Source organism: Dermacentor variabilis, chromosome 7 (genome assembly GCF_050947875.1).
Source record: "Dermacentor variabilis isolate Ectoservices chromosome 7, ASM5094787v1, whole genome shotgun sequence".
Classification (NCBI taxonomy): Eukaryota; Metazoa; Arthropoda; class Arachnida; order Ixodida; family Ixodidae; genus Dermacentor; species Dermacentor variabilis.
The window spans coordinates 99420972-99443464 of NC_134574.1; the positions used below are offsets into that span (position 1 = coordinate 99420972).

At 45.8% G+C, this 22493-nt stretch overlaps 1 protein-coding gene across 4 annotated transcripts in view; it reads left to right on the forward strand.

The window, feature by feature from the left end:
- UGP (UDP-glucose pyrophosphorylase) overlaps positions 1-22493 on the forward strand; it is an 83724-nt gene that overhangs the window by 17899 nt on the left and 43332 nt on the right. The window lies entirely within an intron of this gene.

Below are 22493 nucleotides of genomic sequence, written 5' to 3' on the forward strand. Positions count from 1 at the left end.
AGAACTGGTGACGCTTTGTACAGTACTGAGTAATGGCCACGTCCTCTGCTAGAGAGGTCTCCCACATAAGAAGCCATACGGAGCCCTATTCTATTTAGCCTAGCTGTGGTTGGCCTTGCTGAAGCATCAATGTGCGCTGAAGATAATAATAATAATAATAATAATAATAATAATAATAATAATAATAATAATTTTATTTCCATCAGTGATGGAGGAGACTGCGGGTAAAAGTCGCTTTAGAGGCAAGCGACTTGACTAGAGCCCGCAGCCTCCTTTACAAGGCAAACAGCGATTGAACAGGAGATATATATACATAGCAATTGACTACATGTGAAATATGCACAAAAAACAAACGCAAAAAGACAAATTACCTGAAAAACGCTCTTCAATTGTTCAAGAAAGATTGAGTGACGAAATGTTCACGTAAAGCTCGTACATCAGTTATATAAATATCAAGACTTGATTTCAGAAACAAATTTAAAAGTGTCGGTAGTGTGTATGATATCTTTTGTGTAGAATAATTGGCACGCGGAGTGACTACCTTCCACTGTTCCGTACACCTTGTGATCTAAGAATGTGTGTTCCTGGTGAGATTAGATAATTCATGAAGGAAATTTAAGTTCTCTTTTACCTCCCGTTTGAAAGCTTCACTTGTAATTATAAACGTTAAACACGGGTATTATATTTGCTTTCGGAAATAAGTCTGATGTGGTGGGCATTGTAAGGCAGGTTAAATAGTACTCGCAAAATTTTTTTTTCTGAAATATATGCATATTTTGTAGATTCCTACGTGATGTGGTACCCCACACGAGCAAACAGTAATAAAGTGTAGAAAAAAAATTGGGTGTTATAAACAAGAACCTTGATTCGGTAAAGTAAAAGAAGTCTCAGCCGCACCATCATGCCAACTACACGCGATAATTTGCCCAATATCGATTCTATGTGCATGTCCCAAAGCACATTTTGGGTGAAAATAACTCGAAGTATTTTAAAGCTATCTACAATTTCTATGCTTTTACATCGTCATAAACAAGGTGGATGGAACTGATTATTTGCTTAGATCTGGGCCTAAAGATTATTGCTTTTGTTTTGTTTATATTGATTTGTAGACAGTTTTGTTTTGACCATACATGAAGAATTTTGAGAGCAGTGTTAGCTTTATTCTCAAGGCTACTAGAGTCAGGTGATGAAAAAAATATACTGGCATCGTCTGCGTACATTACGTATTTCGCATCTTCATAGATATTTACTAAGTCATTTATATATGCGATAAACAGGAACGGGCCAAGAATACTACCCTGAGGAACGCCTCTGGTGATATGTTTCAAATCTGAGCGGCTATTGTTTATTTCAACATATTGATAGCGATTATCAAGATAAGATTTTATAAGGCTTCCACAGTGCCCTCGAATACTGTAGGTTTCAAGCTTATCAAGTAGAACCGAGTGAAGGATGCAATCAAATGCTTTAGTAAAATCAATATAAATACCAAGGACAATGTTCTTAATTTCAAATTGCGATAAAGTAAGTTCTTTTTGCTGGAGTAGTGCTAATTCTGTAGACCGTCGTTTTCTAAATCCAAACTGGCCTGGAGAAATTAGGCTGTGCTTGTCACAACACTTCGAAACCTGCAATAGTATTAGTTTTTCTAGACCCTTCGAAAAAACAAGTAATATAGAAATGGATCTGTAATTTTTTGTATCATTAACGTCGCCTTTCTTGAACAATACCGACACTCTGGCTATTTGCATCCGTTTAGGAAAGATAGCGCTTGACAAAGACAAATTAAAAATATAGGTAATGTACGGGGACATGATATCAAGCACATACTTGATAGGGCGAACCTGCATGCCTTCTGCATCGCAACTTGAGCTATTTTTTAGTGAAAGGAAAACTGATGTCACCTCGTGCTCAGTCAAGGGGTGAAGAAAGAGTGAAGATGAATTTCTGTTTGGGGGGGGGGGGCATAAATTCACTAATATCAGACGACGCACTACCACCAGAAAAGTTTACAAGGTAATCATTAAAAACATTTGCAACAGCACTTCCCGACACTTCTTTTCCGCCAAGTATTAGAGTTTGTATTCGCGGAGCTGATTTTCGACGATTTAAGACATCATTTAACTTTTTCCATAAGGTATCAGGTTTGTTCAAACAACCCTCGAATTCTGCATGAAAATAGGACTTCCTATGCAATTTTAGTTCCTTATTTAGCTTGTTTCTATACGACTTGTATTCCTTTAATATACTTGGATCCTTAGTCTTGACGAACTTGTGATAGAGCGCATTTTTATAATTAATTCGTTTTAGCAATTCGGGGGTTATCCACGGTTTCCGTAATTTTTTACCGAACCTGAGTTTTTTTTTTTCTGGAAAAGGGTTCTTATATATTCGAGAGACTTCATCAATAAGCTTTCCATACGCGATTTCAACGTTATCTATTTCTAAAATTTGTTTAAGGTCGCACCGTAGAAGTTCGTCTCTGAAGCTGTCTAGACGTGTTAGAGTAATACTTTGACATAGGATATACTCATGCTTCCTGTTCTTTCTAAAGTTGTGTTTTTTTTTATAAAAAGAAATACTGGAAGGTGATCACTAAGATCGTGTGACATCACCCCGGCAGTAGCATTTTAAGTGTCAGCATTTGTAATGAGCAAGTCCAACAATGTTTCACTTTCGGATGTAATCCTTGTTGGCGTACGGATTAAATTTTCATAACCATTTGAAGCTAAAATATTTAACATAGTCTTTTGTGGTACAGAAGTGGTCAGCATGTCGATATTAAAATCACCAGCTGACACCAAGTAATGGTTATTTTCTGCAGTAAAAGACAGCAGCTGTTCGTAAAAGGAAAGGAACTGAAGAACATTTTCATTTGGAGGCCTGTAGCAAACAGAAAATATGTACTCCATTCGCAAGAACTGTTACCATTTCAAAATCTTCGCAACAAGCCCAAAAGTCGGGAAGCAGTTCACAACTTACATGTTCTTTCAACAACAGCAAAACACCGCCGCCACGGCGGTTTGTTCGGTTCACGCACAATGATTGATAATGTCTAAACTTAGGCACGTCACGGCCATCTCTGCACCAAGTTTCACTGAGCATTACAGCATCAAACAAAATATGAAAACCATTGATAAAGTCATCGATATCTGTTTCTTTGTTATAGAGCGAACGAACATTAAGGTGAAGATACTTCAATGAACCAGCATGTTGATTTGAGACAAGATTATCTACCCCATGCGGAAAGAAGGGACTATCAGTAGCCATCTTTAAGCGGGAAAGATCAACTTCAGTACGCTCACAAGAGAGCAGGCTCAGGAAGAAAAGTCTGATCTGTGACGCACTACGATCACAGAGTCGCCCTCGGTCTTTCGCAGCAAGATCTTTCCATTCCTGTGCCACGCGAATTTGTACCCATTCACTTTCGCCCAGTCTTTAGCCTCTCTAATCAGTTGCCGGTTGTAACTGGTCATGTTTTCCTGAAAGAACACCGTGGATTTCTTCTCCCTCGGCTTTGAGCGGCTGTCCAGCCACTGGTCTCGAACAGATTGCCTGAAATACCTCACAGTTATACCAGGAATGCGGCCGGCTTTGCATGGAAGGCGGTGAATGGCAGTGACATCGGTTTCACTAAGTACAGGGACCTCGATCAATGTGGCGACGGAATTCACTTTCTCAAGCAAATTTTCATTGTCAGCTGCGCTAACACCGTGAATTTCTAGGTTTAACCTGCGGTTTCTCAATTCCAGCTCATTTAGATCCGCCTCTAACTTCTTTGTCGCATCGTCATTACCATTGAAGCCAGCCATTGAAGTGTCTTCACCTTAATGTTCGTTCGCTCTATAACAAAGAAACAGATATCGATGACTTTATCAATGGTTTTCATTTCAAGGTGTTCAAGCCTTTTCCGGATTTCTTTCGTGTCCTTTTCTTGCGCGGCCACCCGCCGTGGTTGCTCAGTGGCTATGGTGTTGGGCTGCTGAGCACGAGGTCGCGGGATCGAATCCCGGCCACGGCGGCCGCATTTTCGATGGGGGCGAAATGCGAAAACACCCGTGTGCTTAGATTTAGGTGCACGTTAAAGAACCCCAGGTGGTCAAAATTTCCGGAGTCCTCCACTACGGCGTGCCTCATAATCAGAAAGTGGTTTTGGCACGTAAAACCCCAAATATTATTATTATTATTTTCTTGCGCGGCCAGTCGTGCCAACATCTCATCGTACTTATCAGACATTAGTTGTACCGACCGCTCAATGCTTGGCGCAGTCTCTTTGAGCGGCAACAACTCATCCAACTTTTGACTTATGTTCGCTAAAATCGACCTAATATCAGTTAGTTCATCAGCTGACGACTTCCCGCTTGAGCCTTCACTATCCTTTCCTGCAACTCTGCATGCAGAGCAAGTCTACTTTTGTTTAGCCGATTCAGATTTTTTCTTATATGTTTGGTCTTCTGCGGGGACTTGTCTTCAAGTGCGCGCAAGAATTCAGCGGTAGCCACCCGAACTTGTTTGTATCTTCGCAAACAAGGCCCGAGTGCGTCCATCGAAGAATGCGCGTTAATCATGTTTACGCGCAAACCCATGGCACCGTACCCTGTTTCTCTCAATGGCCAGGGTGTCAAATACCAGAAGTCTCACTGCTTCTAGGTGTGATTACTGACAGGGATCTTTCATGGCGCCCCCACTGCATCTACCTGAAGCGGAGACTAATTTCGATTGTACATATGACGTTCCTGTGCGGAAAAACCTGGGACACGTCGGTATATACGGTCCATGCCTAAACTGTACAGAGCACTGTTTCTGGCGTCTTACGGTACAACTTGCCGGTTTTGGCGAACACGTGTAAAAAAACATTCATACTCTCGAAAGTTTGCAAAGCCAGGCTCTGCAGACATGTCTTGGACTACCACGATGTGCCTCGACTCACGCAATGATAATGATTGCTAGAGACTACTTGGTTCCAGCATATATAACGATTGACAACCTTGGGGCACACATTCGACATCTGTGTCGTGTACCCTGTCACTATGTTGCTGCTTTGCCAGCACGAAGACCTCGAGCCACATCATATTCCAAACTTGTTACGACGCATCAAGGCTACCTTCCGCTTACACAAGCAGCAAGACCACTACTGTTACCTCTGTGCCTGCGACAGCCACAGGTACGCCTCACGATTCCGGGAATTACAAAGAAGACCCGTCAATCAACAGTGGCTCACACTGTCTTTACCGAACGAGGCATATGAACAAAGTTACACCGACGGATCTGTCTCAGCCACCAGCTCCACAGGCGTTGTCATCATCCCGGCCTCACAAGTCACAACTGCTTTCAATGTGTCCCATATAACGACCTCTATACGGGAGCAGAACTTGACGCTGTACGTGCCGCTGTGAATTACATCGCTCAAGCCAAACCTCCAAAGTGAGTTGTTTTTTGTGACTCCAAGGCAGCCCTTTAGAGTATGCAGTCAGCCTTACGCCGCACAACCCATCAACAACTGGTGTTTGTGGGGATGCGTGACTCTCACGCCTCCCCTGAGATCTAGTTTTTCCGCATAGCTCGTCTCCTGCAGGGCGGCTTCGCCCGCCGCGTGGCCTGGCGCCCGCGGCGGTTGGAGTGGTTGAAGCGCAGTGCGAGAGATGGCGCGAGTGTTGCGCTGCTAACGCCGCCGACAGGCGAAGTTACTTGGGCGCCGAAAGGAAGGCGCTTGCGCTTGGGGGTTCGAGACAGCAAGCGGGACGGACTTTCCGTGCCGCACGTGCAGCGACCCTCTTCCCCGGCGGGTCGGCGCGCGGCGTGGACATTCCGTGCGCGCGGCGACCGATGTTTCTGCGAGACCGCCTCGCGTGGCCGCCTTCGAACGCGCTACGATTCGCGTGACCATACACGCGAAGGACCAGGCGTTGGGATCCAGCATGGGGCGAACATATTCGCTCGCTTCCGGTCGCGGTGAGTCAGACTTCTAGATTTGTCGCGCGCCCATCGGCATGTTTTGTGGATAGCAAATCGGCTAGCAGGCACTGATCTATGAAAGGTGCAATAAATGCCCTTGTGATTGTTTGCACAACTGTGTTGTCGTTCCTTTGTCCCAAGAGCACGGGAGGAGAGAGCCCACATGTTTGAGACTAAAGAGGTTCTCCGTCAAGCCCTCTTAAACGGACATGACATCATCTTCCAATGGCTTCCGGGACACTGTGGCATCGTCGGAAATGACCTTGCTGATGATGCCTCCCGGTCAGTCCATAAAGAAACCCTGACACTTCCCATACCCTTATCAAGTACAGACGCTGAGAGGGGTCGTTTACTTGCTCAAACCAAGACTAAAGCTTTGTGTAACACCCCTATTTTCTCCAACTGCTTTCTCCGGCTTGATCCTAGATTGGAGCTGCAGATTTCATCGAACTTCTCTCTTCATGATGCAACTTTACTGTGCCTCCTCTGGTTCATCATCATCATCATCAGCCTAGTTACGCCCACTGCAGGGCAACGGCCTCTCCCATACTTCTCCAACTACCCCGGTCATGTACTAATTTTGGCCATGTTGTCCCTGCAAACGTCTTAATGTCATCCGCCCACCTAACTTTCTGCCGCCCCCTGCTACGCATCCCTTCCCTTGGAATCCAGTCCGTAACCCTTAGTGACCATCGGTTATCTTCCCTCCTCATTACATGGCCGGCCCATGCCCACTTCTTTTTCTTGATTTCAACTAAGATGTCGTTTACCCGCGTTTGTTGCCTCACCCAATCTGCTCTTTTCTTATCCCTTAACGTCACACCCATCATTCTTCTTTCCATAGCTCGTTGCGTCGTCCTCAATTTCAGCAGAACCCTTTTCGTAAGTCTCCAGGTTTCTGCCCCATATGTGAGTACTGGTAACACACAGCTGTTATACACTTTCCTTTTGAGGGATAGTGGCAACCTGCTGTTCATGATTTGAGAATGCCTGCCAAACGCACCCCAGCCCATTCTTATTCTTCTGGTTATTCAGTCTCATGATCCGGATCCGTGGTCACTACCTGCCCTAAGTAGATGTAGTCCCTTACCCCTTCCAGTGCTTCGCTACCTATCGTAAACTGCTGTTCTCTTCCGAGCCTGTTAAACATTACTTTAGTTTTCTGCAGATTAATTTTCAGACCCACCCTTCTGCTTTGCCTCTCCAGGTCAGTGAGCATGCATTGCAATTGGTCTCCTGAGTTACTAAGCAAGGCAATATCATCAGCGAATCGCAAGTTGCTAAGGTATTCTCCATCAACTTTTATCCCCAATTCTTCCCACTCCAGGCCTCTGAATACCTCCTGTAAACATGCTGTGAATAGCATTGGAGATATCGTATCTCCCTGTCTGACGCCTTTCTTTATAGGGATTTTGTTGCTTTCTTTGTGGAGGACTACGGTGGCTGTGGAGCCGCTATAGATATCTTCCAGTATCTTTACATATGGCTCATCTACACCCTGATTCCGTAATGCCTCCATGACTGCTGAGGTTTCGACTGAATCAAACGCTTTCTCGTAATCAATGAAAGCTATATATAACGGTTGGTTATATTCTGCACATTTCTCTATCACTTGATTGATAGTGTGAATATGGTCTATTGTTGAGTAGCCTTTACGGAATCCTGCCTGGTCCTTTGGTTGACAGAAGTCTAAGGTGTTCCTGATTCTATTTGCGATTACCTTAGTAAATACTTTGTAGGCAACGGACAGTAAGCTGATCGGTCTATAATTTTTCAAGTCTTTGGCGTCCCCTTTCTTATGGATTAGGATTATGTTAGCGTTCTTCCAAGATTCCGGTACGCTCGAGGTTATGAGGCATTGCGTATACAGGGTGGCCAGTTTCTCTAGAACAATCTGACCACCATCCTTCAACAAATCTGCTGTTACCTGATCCTCCCCAGCTGCCTTACCCCTTTGCATAGCTCCTAAGGCTTTCTTTACTTCTTCTGGCGTTACCTGTGGGATTTCGAATTCCTCTAGGCTATTCTCTCTTCCACTATCGTCGTGGGTGCCACTGGTACTGTATAAATCTCTATAGAACTCCTCAGCCACTTGAACTATCTCATCCATATTAGTAACGATATTGCCGGCTTTGTCTCTTAACGCACACATCTGATTCTTGCCTATTCCTAGTTTCTTCTTCACTGTTTTTAGGCTTCCTCCGTTCCTGAGAGCCTGTTCAATTCTATCCATATTATAGTTCCTGATGTCTGCTGTCTTACGCTTGTTGATTAACTTAGAAAGTTCTGCCAGTTCTATTCTAGCTGTAGGGTTAGAGGCTTTCATACATTGGCGTTTCTTGATCAGATCTTTCGTCTCCTGCGATAGCTTACTGGTTTCCTGTCTAACGGAGTTACCACCGACTTCTATTGCGCACTCCTTAATGGTTCCCATGAGATAGTCGTTCATTGCTTCAACACTAAGGTCCTCTTCCTGAGTTAAAGCCGAATACCTGTTCTGTAGCTTGATCCGGAATTCCTCTAGTTTCACTCTTACCGCTAACTCATTGATTGGCTTCTTGTGTACCAGTTTCTTCCGTTCCCTCCTCAAGTCTAGGCTAATTCGAGTTCTTACCATCCTATGGTCACTGCAGCGTACCTTGCCGAGTACGTCTACATCTTGTATGATGCCAGGGTTCGCGCAGAGTATGAAGTCGATTTCATTTCTAGTCTCACCATTCGGGCTCCTCCACGTCCACTTTCGACTAACCCGCTTGCGGAAAAAGGTGTTCATTATCCGCATATTATTCTGTTCTGCAAACTCTACTAATAATTCTCCTCTGCTATTCCTAGAGCCTATGCCATATTCCCCCACTGACTTGTCTCCAGCCTGCTTCTTGCCTACCCTGGCATTGAAGTCGCCCATCAGTATAGTGTATTTTGTTTTGACTTTACCCATCGCCGATTCCACGTCTTCATAAAAGCTTTCGACTTCCTGGTCATCATGACTGCATGTAGGGGCATAGACTTGTACCACCTTCAATTTGTACCTCTTATTAAGTTTCACAACAAGACCTGCCACCCTCTCGTTAATGCTATAGAATTCCTGTATGTTACCAGCTATTTCCTTATTAATCAGGAATCCGACTCCTAGTTCTCGTCTCTCCGCTAAGCCCCGGTAACACAGTACATGCCCGCTTTTTAGCACTGTATATGCTTCTTTTGTCCTCCTAACCTCACTGAGCCTGGCAATCTGAACCTGGCAACGTTTAACGTTAGAACGCTATCTAGTGAGGCGAGTCTAGCAGTGTTATTGGAGGAATTAGAGAGTAGTAAATGGGATATAATAGGGCTCCTCTGGTTAGGGGTGGCTTTTACAGAAGCCTACTCATTCCCTCCCCGCCCACGCCTTCAGTCCTCACACATCTTCTTAAAGCGCCGCCAAATCAATGTTGAGACTTGACAGCTATTCGGTGGTCAATATTTCGCTGCATTTTTCACTCCTTTTGGATGAGAGTAATTATCGGCATCTCCTGGGATGTGAAGGCCAGTTTTCTCATCGATTCGGTGCCCGTGCGATTAACTCGAGATGCGTTCAGTTGTCACCATTCATTCAATGGTCGCGCACATGGCTATTGCTTCGTTAGTTCAGCCTTCTTTGTTTAGACTGATCCAGGGACCAGGAAAGGAATTCGGTTCGTAGTCAGCTGGTCTGTATGCTTGAGTAACGAGTTGCAGCCGGAGAAAACGCCAGTTGCGTTTAACGTATCCTCTTGCTTCATTATTTCCTCGAGTGAAGGCTCGCCGTGACGCTGGCAGATCCTCGGAACCATATACCCGTGATGTGGGTTAGATAAGGTGGAAAATAAAATCATGCGAAACGGCGTCCATCATCAAACCCTGCTATAACCCTTAAACCCATAAGCAATATGACTGTCACCCGTTACCTCGTCTGGTTTTTCCCTAATTGTACAGCACTTTTTGTGCAAAATTGGCAACTGGAAACCAGAGTCGCAAGGACTTCAGAAATTAAGCCAAGGCAACAGGCAAACTGGAAGGGAAAGCGAAAATTAACAAATTTAATCATTGTTTATGAGGATATTTACGGATCAACATCTTTTTAATTAAAAAGGAAGTAGAGAAAACGCTGCCGGAAGTAGAGAACAATTCTGTGCATTTTGAATGACACTTCTACTGTTATCAGTCGAGCCGCCTGACGTAGCCACTTCTCTGCTGTGCTTATGTAGGTGTTTTTCTAACCTTCCGCGGTGGGCGCAGTGTGTCTAGAACCGCAGCGTCCTGCGCTCTACGCGGCTGTACGGGACTGGTGGTTACGCATCATTACGCAACTTCCCAAATAACAATAGGAGTCGGTTTTGGCACTTAATTTGGTAGAACAGTAAACGAGGGATCCAAAAAGACGGTGACTGTTCCGCAAATATGTATTTATCATTCTTCCAGAGCTAATTAAAAAAACGCCACTATAGTCGGATGCAGCTTAAAGGGACACTAAAGATAAATACTAAATCGACGTGGACTGTTTAAATACCATTCCAGAAACTTCGCAACGCTTGTTTCATGCCAAGAAATGACTTGGTTTACCAGAAAATTGCATCTGAAGGGTCCGGACACCTTTTTCGCGATTCAAATCTCCCACCGCCCAACAAGGGGAGTGGTAACGTTGCATACGCCATCACCGGCCTGCTGCCGTCGCCGAGTAAAACGGCGCCCGACAGACGGCGGTATCGAGCCAACACAGATAAGTCAGAGCGGCGGATTCGCCGCTGCAGCTGCTTTTTGGTCAAGTGGCGTAGGCCGTTCGGGCATCCCCCGACACGACGTGGAAGTTGAATTCTCTGCTACTTGCACTTTCTGCGAGTTTTGCGAGCCAGCAAAACCACTGCAGCACTACGCGATAGCTACTGAAACGCGAAAAAGTGGGAGTCGCGGAGTTGAGAAAAAAAACGAAACTGTTCGACCGCCCGCGTCGTTGTCAAGGGTAATTTTATTGAGTTCTTTTGTCTAAACATGAAATAGAACTGGACAAGTAGCAGTTTATTTCCTCTTATAATACAATGCAAGGATGTTTTTTTTTTTTTTGCAGCCAGTGGTTGAGCACTAGTGACAGAATTTAACTGACGAGTGCTTTCGTCATCGCGCAAGTACTAATGTCCCGAAGGAGTCTCTAATCATGTCCTGCATTTACCCCAGTTTCTCGATTATTGAGGCTCTGTTCGCGATAACATTCACGCTTAGAGATTCCCGAGCACTAATCTATCAGTTTAGCTTGACTTAATATTTGCTTTTAGTGTCCCTTTAAGTCTCGAAGCCTCGCGCACGCCCTCATAATCGCCAGCCACTGTTCATCCGCGATGCTGCAAATAATTTTGCTTCAAACTTTTCCTGTTACGCAAATAAGGCGGTAACCACAAAAATGAAATTATTAACGCGTAATGTTATACGTTTTTCCTCGTCTATTATAGTGGGATGGCGAAAGCCCAACTCTTTATTGAAGTAAATTAAAATGCTGCTTCGCTGCAACTATTTATTGCCAAGTTTCACTTCAGTTGGCAGTGAAATTTCATGAGTAAAACGGGCTCAGCAGGGAAATGAACTGTATCGCAGACTTTTGAAGATTTAATTAATTATGGAGTTTCATGTGGCCAAAACCACGATCTGATAATGAGGCACGCCGTAGTGGGGGATTCCGGAAATTTGGACCACCTGGGGTTCTTTAACGTACACCTAAGTCTAAGTAGACGGGTGTTATCGCATTTCGTCCCCATCGAAATGCGGCCGCCGTGGCTGGGATTCGATCCCGCTACCTCGTGCTTAGCAGCCCAACACCATAACCACTAAGCAACCACGGAGGGTAGACTTTTGAAGAGTGAAATGCTCAGACTCCACACGCTTTGTCCATGTCTGTTGCACACCTCATTGCTTCCGTCGATGAAAAGACTCTTCAAGAACAGCAGACGCTCCGGAGGTATCAAGTACGACGCCATTTTGAAAAGGTTGCATGATGACGATTTTGTTTGCTTCTGTGATTGGCTGGTGGAGTAACACAACCCCGCGCGGTCCGTGTGCCTTGGTTGTCAACTGCTGTTTTTTTTTTTCAAGTTGTATGCTACATATAGTTTCATATATAATTATTGTAGGAAACTCTATGGTATGCTACTATAGAAATCTGCCCAGGCGGCGCGTCCGAGCAGCGATCGTCAGCGCCTCTCGCGGCACCTTCCGTCATAACTAACACTGACGGACCACGCTGCTGACGCTGCCCACGCGGATCTGCCAACGTGACCGCATGTTCATGCTTGTTTTGAAACGAACAAATGGCGCAAGTTTTGCTGTGTGGTTTCAGACCAATCTCAAAATTACACGGTCGGATACGCCCTGCCATTCGTCGTAAAGGGGAAAATCTCTACGCTTCCGGGCACGTTCACAGCGTGAAAGAAGTCGCCGGCGTGACTGCGCTAGCGAAGTGTCACTCCTAGCAAGGCAAACACAACTACAGCGTATCTCTCGCCCGATTACACTCAAATATTATGCTTTGATCAAGCAGCAGTGTGCAGGCATGGCTGAGCTTATTAGGCGTTAGGCGTATACGTGTTCTTGGCCAACCATTTGAGTTACCGTAGACAAAGCGTGTTCCTCCGTGGTGCTGTTTCGACACGCTTGCAAAGCCTCATTGGCCACGGATGATAGACGACATATCTTTTCGAATGACTAAAAGGCTCTTTTAAACAACTTGCACAAAAATTGTATTAGGCTGCTATGTTCTGCCAAGCAACCGCAGTACTTTCTTTACAACCGCCGAGGCACCGGCACGACCTTCGGCCGATCCGGCCGCCAAGACTCGGATGACCGTATCCGGCAACCTGAACCCCATGGAGAGCCGCACAGCGTGAAGCACTCAGCGACTCGCGCAAGCCACAGCACCTGCAGCCACCACGCGGTACGCTTCGTACAGCAAAATAAATAGCTCAGAAAGATATGGCGAATTTACAAAAACATGTGAGTCGGCTGCCCGGCAAGACTATTTCTTGACCAAGAACTTCAGTCTACTACTCACTACGATACTTTTCTAGTGCGATCCTCCAGGAAGGAAGCGCGAGTACAAAACCACGGCCGGCCAGGAAATCTGTAGAGTCGGAGAGCAGGCAGCCCTGCGTGGCCCGTTACAGACTTTGACGCAGCAGTACCGCCGTCCCCACGCTTTGTTTCCTGGGCAGCTTTCGAAGTCTTGCACGTTTGCCATCGTAAAAGAGCGGTGTGAGAATGTTTACCTGCAGGACGAAGGCGCATGTAGTTCAGAAGTTTCGAAACACACGTGCGCCAGCCGGATTGTACGCCGTCGTCGATTGAAGTTGGATCAGTGTAAGAGTTGCGCTTTTGACGCCACAGGTGGCGCGGCCGTCGCCCGGAAACTCCACTGTCGGGAGCGGGAGAGGCCTTCTTCCTGCAGTGGACACAAAATAGGCTGATGATGGTGATAGAAATCTTTATTTTGCACTTCCGTTTGTTTACTTGTTCTTGGCAGTATTCTTCCTGCGCGAGTCCATTCGATGTGGTTCCTTGTTTGCCAAGTAAAGAAGAGTTCTATCTCACAGGCGTACTACCTGTGAGATAAACGTTATTTCATTTCTCTTTTGTTGCGGGTTTGCCTGTCTTTATGGCGACTGGCTGGCGTTATTCACATTTGTACTAGTAAATTAAGGTACCCCGCCCCCTCATTTGCACAGAAAAGTTACCTTGGATCGCCCCCCCCCCCCCGAAAAAATATCCTGGGTATGTGCCTGCGAAGGACTCGGGGGGGGGGGGGGGGGAGTTCCGCGAAGAGGGGACACAGGAAGCACCCACGCGTGGAAAGAAATCGGATTAGTGGTTGCACCGTAGTAGAGGTGCCAGATCTGCACCGTCGCTCCTTACTGATCCTTACTGCATAGCAGTAAGGATCAACGGCGAATATTTCAGCAACCTTCAGTTTGCAGATGACATTGTCCTGTTCAGCAACACTGGGGACGAGTTACAACAAATGATTAAGGACCTTAACAGAAAGAGTGTAAGTGGGGTTGAAGATTAATATGCTGAAAACAAAGATAATGATCAATAGCCTGGCAAGGGAACAAGCGTACAGGATCGCCAGTCAGCCTTTAGAGTGTGTGAAGGCGTACGTTTACCCAGGTCAACTAATGACAGCTGAGGAACCCTGACCATGAGAAGGAAATTCACAGAAGAAAAAAAAATGGGTTGGAGCGCATATGGTAGACATTGTCAGTTTTTGACTGGAAGCTTACCATTGTCATTGAAAAGGAAGGTGTACAAACAGTGCATTTTACCGGTGCTGACTTATGGGGCAGAAACTTGGAGACTGACAAAGAAGCTTGAGAACAAGTTAAGGACTGCGCAAATAGCGATGGAATGAATAATGCTAGGCATAACGTTAAGAGACAGAAAGAGAGCGGTTTGGATTAGAGAGCAAACGGGGATAGCCGATATTCTAATTGACATTAAGAAAAAGAAATGAATCTGGGCAGGTCATGCAATGCGTAGGATAGATAACCGGTGGACCATTAGGGTTACAGAATGGGCGCCTATAGAGAAGGGAAGCGCAGTCGAGGACGGAAGAAGGCTAGACGGGGGTTGAAATTGGGAAGTTCGCGGGCGCAAGTTGGAATCGGTTGTCGCAGGATATATAGGGGTAATTGTGGAGATCGCAGGGAGAGGCCTTCGTCCTGCAGTGGACATAAAATAGGCTGGTGACGATGATGATGACTTTAATTTGCGAGCAAACACATTTCGGTAAAAACTTACCTCGCTGAAGGCACACAGGGCACCGCCAAGCAGAAATTATCAACCACACCTATGCGTATACAGACACAGGGTGTCAAGCTGAAACTATTTAGATATCGCTCGGTGTCTATGCCTCATAGTGTTTATTTCTTTTTTTTTGCGTGCATTGATTATGCATGCATAACCAACCAGCCCGCTGTTTAAGTTTCTTTTAATATAGCGGCAGTTTCGAGGACGTGGAAAAGTGGGACGTTGACCGTAGATGTATCCGGTTTTTGTAATTCCGATCCTGACGGTGGTTGTCGCGTTCATTTCAACACACACAACGAATTTCTTTAGCTCTCTTCATTTAAGCGTTTGTCGCATTAAAGCGCCGTTCTCGAGAGAGAAAAAAAATATCGGCGCGTTATAGTTCATTCAAGGCACTGTCGCTCCACTCTTCCGACTTTGAGTATCTCAAGCTGATCGGCCTATAAGAAACGTCTGTATGCCGCTCGTGACCGGGTTGTCACAGGTTTATGTCGTGTGCTGCCGAACATTTTCTGATTTTCGTAGCCAGCCAGGCCGATTCCGGCTATGGCAGCGGCGTAGCGGCATCCAAGCCACTGGCGAATGGAACGCTGAACGGATTCTTGCAGCAGAATACAGCTCCGAGTGGAAATAGAAAATGTAATGAATTGTTGAGGGTGCAGTATTCAGAAGGATGATAAATGGAATGTGTCGCTGCGATGTACAGCCCCAGAAAGAATGGGGAACGGAATCGAGGCGGTACAACAGAACACGGTGTGCCAAATCTAACGGGAAATGCAACGGGCCGTTAGAACGAAGCTGCGGACCCCAAGAGAGTAGAAAATGAAATGTATTGTTTCAGCAAGACCGGAGCCAAACGAAATGGAACCGTTTGCTAAGTACGGGCCTAATAAGGATGGAAAATAATGTGGCTATTTACAGCAAAATGTTAGTGCCAAACAGAAGGGAAAATTGAACCGATCGTATAACAACGAAATACGGTCCCCAAAATTATAGAAAGTGGAATTGATTGGTGTAACAAGATACGGAACCAAATAGAATGTAAAATGAAACGGACCTTCTATAGTTCAGTACCAAAAAGAATTGAAAATTGAATGGGCCGTTACAAAGACAAAAAATTGGCTGAAGGTTAACCTTGGTTAAGCCTGGAAGATTGCGAAAGCAATACCCTTGGCTGCACCTTGGTTCGGCTGATGGTGTGGACATGGTTGCCCTTTCTTAAACTTATGGCTATACATCATCCGACATAGCGCAAGGCAGCGCGCCGACCACTGCGAGGAGCCGAGCTGTAGCCCCATTTATCCTCCTAGCGTGACGTCACACCAGCGAGCGCCCTCTCTCGGTAGCGCCGCAGCAGCGGCGCGCAAGGCTTCGCCTCCACCGTCGATGCCGCGAGCTGGGGTCCCGTTTCTCGTTCTGGCGTGACGTCACACGGTCACGTGGCGTGCAGCTGTGTAAGGAGGCGCCACGACCACCGATGGGCCGTAAGTGCGAGCAGTGTTGCTTTCGCAGTAAAAAAAGAAATGAATGGAACGTTGAACGGATCGCTACAAAATAAGGCGTCGAATAAAACAGGAAATGGAATGGACATTACAGTATATGGGTCCCAACAAGAAGTGAAGATGGAATGGATCGTTACAAAGCACGACTCCTGGCATAGCTGGCACTCGAGAAAATTTTCTTTTGGATTGTCGGGGTTCAGCTTGAGAATCAAAACAGACAGGTTCGTTTTGTTGTTGTTGTTCCGCCCCTCGTGTGCCCATCGGCATGTTCCATGGGTATAGTAGCAATTCGGGGCCATCATGCATTAGCGTATGAGCGGTGCAGTGAATGCCATCTTGATCGTTCGCGCTACTGTATCGTTCTTTTGTCCCAAGCGCACGCGCGAGGCCCCCACAGCCCACGGGGAAGTGCGCGCCACGAATCTAATGCATTTCGGGCTTCTGTGCCCCCCTTGTGTCACAGTGGCAGATCTGTTGTTGGGGGGCTGGTCAAGAATGGGGGACTGGCACATGCCCAGCTGCACAGTGCCGAAGTTGCCCGCCTGGGCGCGGGTGTGCCTCCTGCAGTGACCAAGTACTCTCCTAGCCAGCAGCAAGTTGTCTGTATATATATATATATATATATATATAATATGCGACGCTAGCTAGCTGGCAGAGGATGTAGAGACCACAGAAAAGAAAAAAGAAACGCGTCGCATTAAGCTTTTCCCGTGCACGCACGTGCTGGCCCAACACGTGGAGAACGGAGCCGGAAAAAAAGAAAAGGCGGGTGCGCTCGCTGGAACGAGTAGAGAGCAAAGCACGAAAGGCTTGCTGACAACGCGCCGAGGCACAGACGCGCAGTATGCAAATCGTGTAATACTGTATGCACTCGCATAACACGCACTTTTTTCGCGGATTGTTGATGCGGAGTTGGGGAGGGGGGGGGATGATTAGGGGTGGAAAATATTCGAAGAGGACGTTCAATAGGTGCCAAGTAGAAAAAGGAAATAAGTTTAACTCAACAACATCGAGGAATGTAAGCTCAGTTATACATTTAGGAATGCTTCAGCTCAAGTTTACCTGCATAAAAAGACGAAGATTTGAAGACGTGAATGTTAAACGGGCTATTACGAGACCATTTATTGCGTTTAGCTATAAATACGGTCCTGCTAAGCACGAGGCCGCGGGATCGAATCCCTGCCACGGCGGCCGCATTTCGATGGGGGCGAAATGCGAAAACACCCGTGTACTTAGATATAGGTGCACGTTAAACAACCCCAGGCGGTCCAAATTTCCGAAGTCCCCCACTATGGATGAAATCGTGGGTTTGTCACTTAACACCCCAGAATTTAATTAACGTAATTATAAATACGTTCATTGCAACAGACGCCTCACAGTGTGGAGAAAAATCTGGAATTGGCATTTTCGCTCCTGCTATAGACCGGTCATTCTCAATCAGGATTCCGGACAACTTATCCGTGTTTTGGGCTGAATTTCTAGCCTTACGTAAACTAAATTCATCAATAGCGACGGCAGTCATAATAACAGATTCCTTATCTTTACGTACTACATCGCTCACAACAAGTAGTAGTACTAACCTTCTACGTAGTTCTCATTTTCCAGTGTCTGCCCACATAAACTTAATTAGATTACTCTGGGTGCCAGGTCATAAGGGGTTATACATGAACGAAATGATTGACAGCCTTGCGAGAGCGGCCCTCAATGGCCCTGTACTATAGTTACTTCCTACATCAGATTACCTAACTGCTGCTAGCTTCAGGAGATAGGCAATAGCTCAATGCTTTATGAACCCAGTCATAGCAAATTTTTCAGAATATCGACACCTCATTTTCCCTTGGCACAAAAATTCATTTCACAGGAGGAAGAAACTGAAGTAATTTTTACCCGAATACGTTATTAAACTTTATCGTATTAAACTTTTATCGTCACCGAGCTGGTCTGGCACCCTTCTGCGAGTGCCCTTCTGTGCAGAAGATGAGACCATAGATTATTTATTCTTATTCTGCTGCCGTTTTTCTTCTTTTAAAGAAAAAAAAACATTTTAGAACCAACGTTCGGATAACTTGGTTAAAATATTTCCATTCTAAATATTCTTTCTCTAGGAGCCTCCTCTGTTGTAAAGCAACAACAAGGATGTTTGCACAGCCGTGGGGAGGAATTCATAGTTGCTTCAAGGCGATTCTCTTAAAATCTTCAAACGTTATTTTTATCCACTTCGACCTGACACTTTTACCAATTTTTGTATTAACAGCATCTTCGTAATAGTACCATCCAAATTTTGGCCAATCCCCTGCAGTGGATGCGCGCCATCGTAGAAGGATATGCGATCCTATCCCATGAGGCGACCATTAATGCATGCGAGTAAATACGGTATACGAATCAATGGCATGGGTAGGGACATCGTGTGGATAGAGTTATAAATACAGCCTAATAACGGCAATAGAAATAAAAGAAACTTTCGCAAGTCTGCGCATTTACGATGGCGGTTATTATTATTTCCTACGCATGCGTGAAACGCTTCCACAGACTCAGTTCTCGCGCGCAAATGTCGGTTGGAACGTCGTGGAACGTTGCCTTGCATGTTTGGAGTGGAGAGAGGGTCGCGTACATCGTCGTTCAGTGCTCGAATAAAATTAATTCCGATTGGGCGGAGAGGTTCCAAAGGTAGCCTCAGAGGCTTTGGGTGACAGCGTTTGGCCGAGAGAGAGAGATAGAGTACCACTTTATTAAACTCGGCACCTTACTCCGGGTTCTCAGGCCCAGTCGTCAGTCTGGCCTACAAGTCGAACACCCCCAGAGGCTAGGCGGGTTCGTCGAGCCCCCGGTGGAAGCATAAACACAAGGCCACCGCCGACACCACGCGCCCCTGAGTACCCGCGCCAGCATGCCGTGACGTCACGAGTCAGCCGAAGTTTTGAGAACTTCCACAGCAGCGCGATGGAGGTTTTGGGCGCCAAGTTCAAATTAAGAAATGAGAGACCGTTTGAGTCCATTTTTTGTCTGGTAATTCACCAACCCCCGCCTTCGAACGAACGAAGATAGCGTTTTGCGAGGGCTGGAACAGTTAATTCCGTCTGCCACAGACAACCTTTCGCAAAAATTTTGCGAGCGTTCGCCGAAAGACCCGTTCACGGAAAGCGAGGAAGACGACGACGTCGATCGGCGCGCGCCGGTCCGTCAGGCCTGCGGCTGTGACTGGCCTCTGGTGCAGTAATGATCGCGAGAAAATTGTGCGACGCCCGCCGTCGCCGAGGAGGCCTGGATCCGTAGCTCGTCGACCCCCCCCCCCCCCCCCCCCCCACCCACGCACCGCCGGCAAGCGACAAAATTTCGTACCCCGAGACACCGCCACTAACCACCGCCAGGGTTGTTGCGGTCGTCGGCGTGCGCCGGCGCGGGCGGTGCTTGTGGTAGTGGGAGCCGACACCAGTCGTCGAGATAAGCCCCGCCCGAACCTCCCCTCGCCCGAAACTGACGCACCCCGGTAACGCTGTCATGGGAACCGCGACGGACGCAGACTCCCCCGGTCCGCGCCGAAGGTGATTTTGGGATTTGTTTTCAAAGGCCGCAGTGGCCAGTGTGTTGAAGGCACGCGATTAATTCCATTGTTGCACCTGTAAGCTGCCGCACGTCTACCTGCATCTTGCCCACTGAGGTTGTGGTGCCATTGAGGAAGTAATACAGCAAGATTTGGCAATGGCCTTTGGCTTGGCTCTGTTACAGGTGTTGCCCTTACAAAGATGTTTTGTTCTGCACAGTCTGCAATGGAACTGTTATAATGCACCCATGCGAGTTTCATTATTTTAAAGGGCTAAAGCTTATGCCCTATCACATTCGTTTTTTTTTTTCGTAAGTGTTTGAATTAACGCACCTTTCACATTATGAGCATTGCACCATTTTGTAGTTTGCTGCATAGTTGATTGAGATGAATTATTTTATGGCCATGCTCACTTTAACCAGCCTTGGTTGTACAAAAATTAACATTATGAATGTCAAAACTAGGCTGAAGTGAAGTCATTTGAGTTTTGCCTGTAACGTGGGAGGCATTTGCCGATTACAGGAGGCTTCGAACCTTTTTCTAACGTTTCCTGTCAGATGTGCCCTAAAAGAGGGTCAACAGCAGTGTTGCCAATTTGGAAGGTTGTTAAAATTGTTGATTAACCTTTAGAGTGAATTTTAAGTAATATAGGCATTTTGAAACACTATAATGTTGGCTAATGTTGCATAAATCATCTGCCGACACATTCCACATTTATCTAATGTCTATGCAAGTGAGGACTCGGCAGTGAATTTATCAGCGAAACATGGAAGGCTTTTACTTTACTGATGTATGCTTGCATAATGGATGATGACACTGGAAGTTATGGATTTACCCTCACATTGTGAAGTTACAAATGCAGCACAATTAAAATGGACACAAGTTACCTGATTTTCCCAGCTCAAAAAATAACTTGCTCCACATTTTACCTGCAGAGTTTCGAAGTCCTTGGTGCTCCTGAAAAGGGAGCTAAATTCTGCTGCACTCACTTCGTGGCATATTAATGCTGGCGGAGACGTTTACCTGACATACATATAGGTCAATACTGCACTTATGACCTTTGATATAGACGAAAGCTCCGTGCAATATTGATTTGTCCAAAAGTAATGAGAAAAAGAAGCAGTGTGCTCAGACTAGCATGAATGAGCTCAGCCGCTCCAATCTTCTTTTTACTGATAGGCTTTCTAAAGTCAATCTATCTTATTGTTCACCTACTGCGTTCTGAATCTCGCCATAATATTTATAGCAATAGTCGTTGGCAAACTTGTTTACTGCTATGATTGCAAATGTTTACCAGTTGAATGTATTTAGTGAAATTGCTGAACCTGCATCATTAATAACCATTCAAATTGCCCTTGCAAGGAAGCTAAAAAACATTCATTTTATCAGTGCAATGCAAATCCTTTGAAGGGCACCGTACTGTGATACACAGTGTGAAGACCACTGATGCGAAATCAGTTGTTCTTTCATCGTGGCCACAGAGACCACACATCGTTCAGCCAACTTTGAAGTTGCTAAAATATTCGCAATTGTTCTGTCGTGTCGCTAAAGAAGATCACAGGTCACCTTTTAAAAGATTGGCGAAACGGACAAGAAAGCTGTTACATCTACCGACGAATTTCTGTGTCAACAATGGTCCCCAGGGCCTTATGAACTGCTTGTTGAACCAGTCAGAAACAGTTCCTCCAAAAAGTTCCAGCTTGGGTTCAGTTCCAGTGTGGAGGAAAAATAACACTTCGGTTCGTTTCCAGTTCAGCTCCAGTTTTCGGTTCAGTTCCGGCTAGGTTTGGTGCTCTGTAAATTACAGACATCAAAAACATGCATGAAATATGTGCACACAACTATCCTCTACATATTGTGTGCAAGTGCTATCCATGTCATTCTTGTGCTGTCTTCCATTAATTTGGTTTTAGAGGGATTGTTGCAAATTCATCGCACATGTACAAAGAATGTGAACATCACATCCACATATGCAACTCTGGCAATCATCCTGGCATGCAGGGTTTGCTTCTTGCTATTGTCCAGGTTCACAGCTGGGATTGAACACGTGAGCTATTGAGCCATCCATTCACTAGGTTGTTATGACAAGTGAAATGTGTGGACAGGCACGCTGACAGGTGCTTCGGAGTAAGGAGCTTGTGGTTGACTGATCTTTTAAGGTGGCGTGATCGCTATGATGAAACGGAGGTGTTATTGCAGTTAAACTAGGGTCAAACATAGCTGACTGCTAGCGACTGGCTTTTAGAGGTTGCTGCATAGTTGGTTTGTATGGTGGCCATATCGTATCAGCTTTGTGAATATCAACGTACACAATGGACAGGCTTGTAGAGAGAAACAAACTATATAGGACACTAGGATGTGACTTGGAGATGTCATCCTTGCAGCTGGTCATCACTTCACTTCTTGCTATTTTCTCACGGTGGTAATGCTTGCCATATCTGTCGCAAGGTTTTGCTCTTGGAACACTCGTTGCCCTCAAACCACTTGTAAAACGGAGCTTTTAGTGCTTGCAGTCTCAAATCCACACTTTTTCTTGCACTGTTGCAAACAGGAAAAACGGTGAGCATGGCTCTGCACTCTCATAAGGTTAGGCACTGTCAGGTTATCTGTCATTGGCTGTAGAATTGCAGAACAGAACAAGACAGCATAATTTGGGTAATTAGCTTATCATAAGGTTAGGCGCTCTCAGG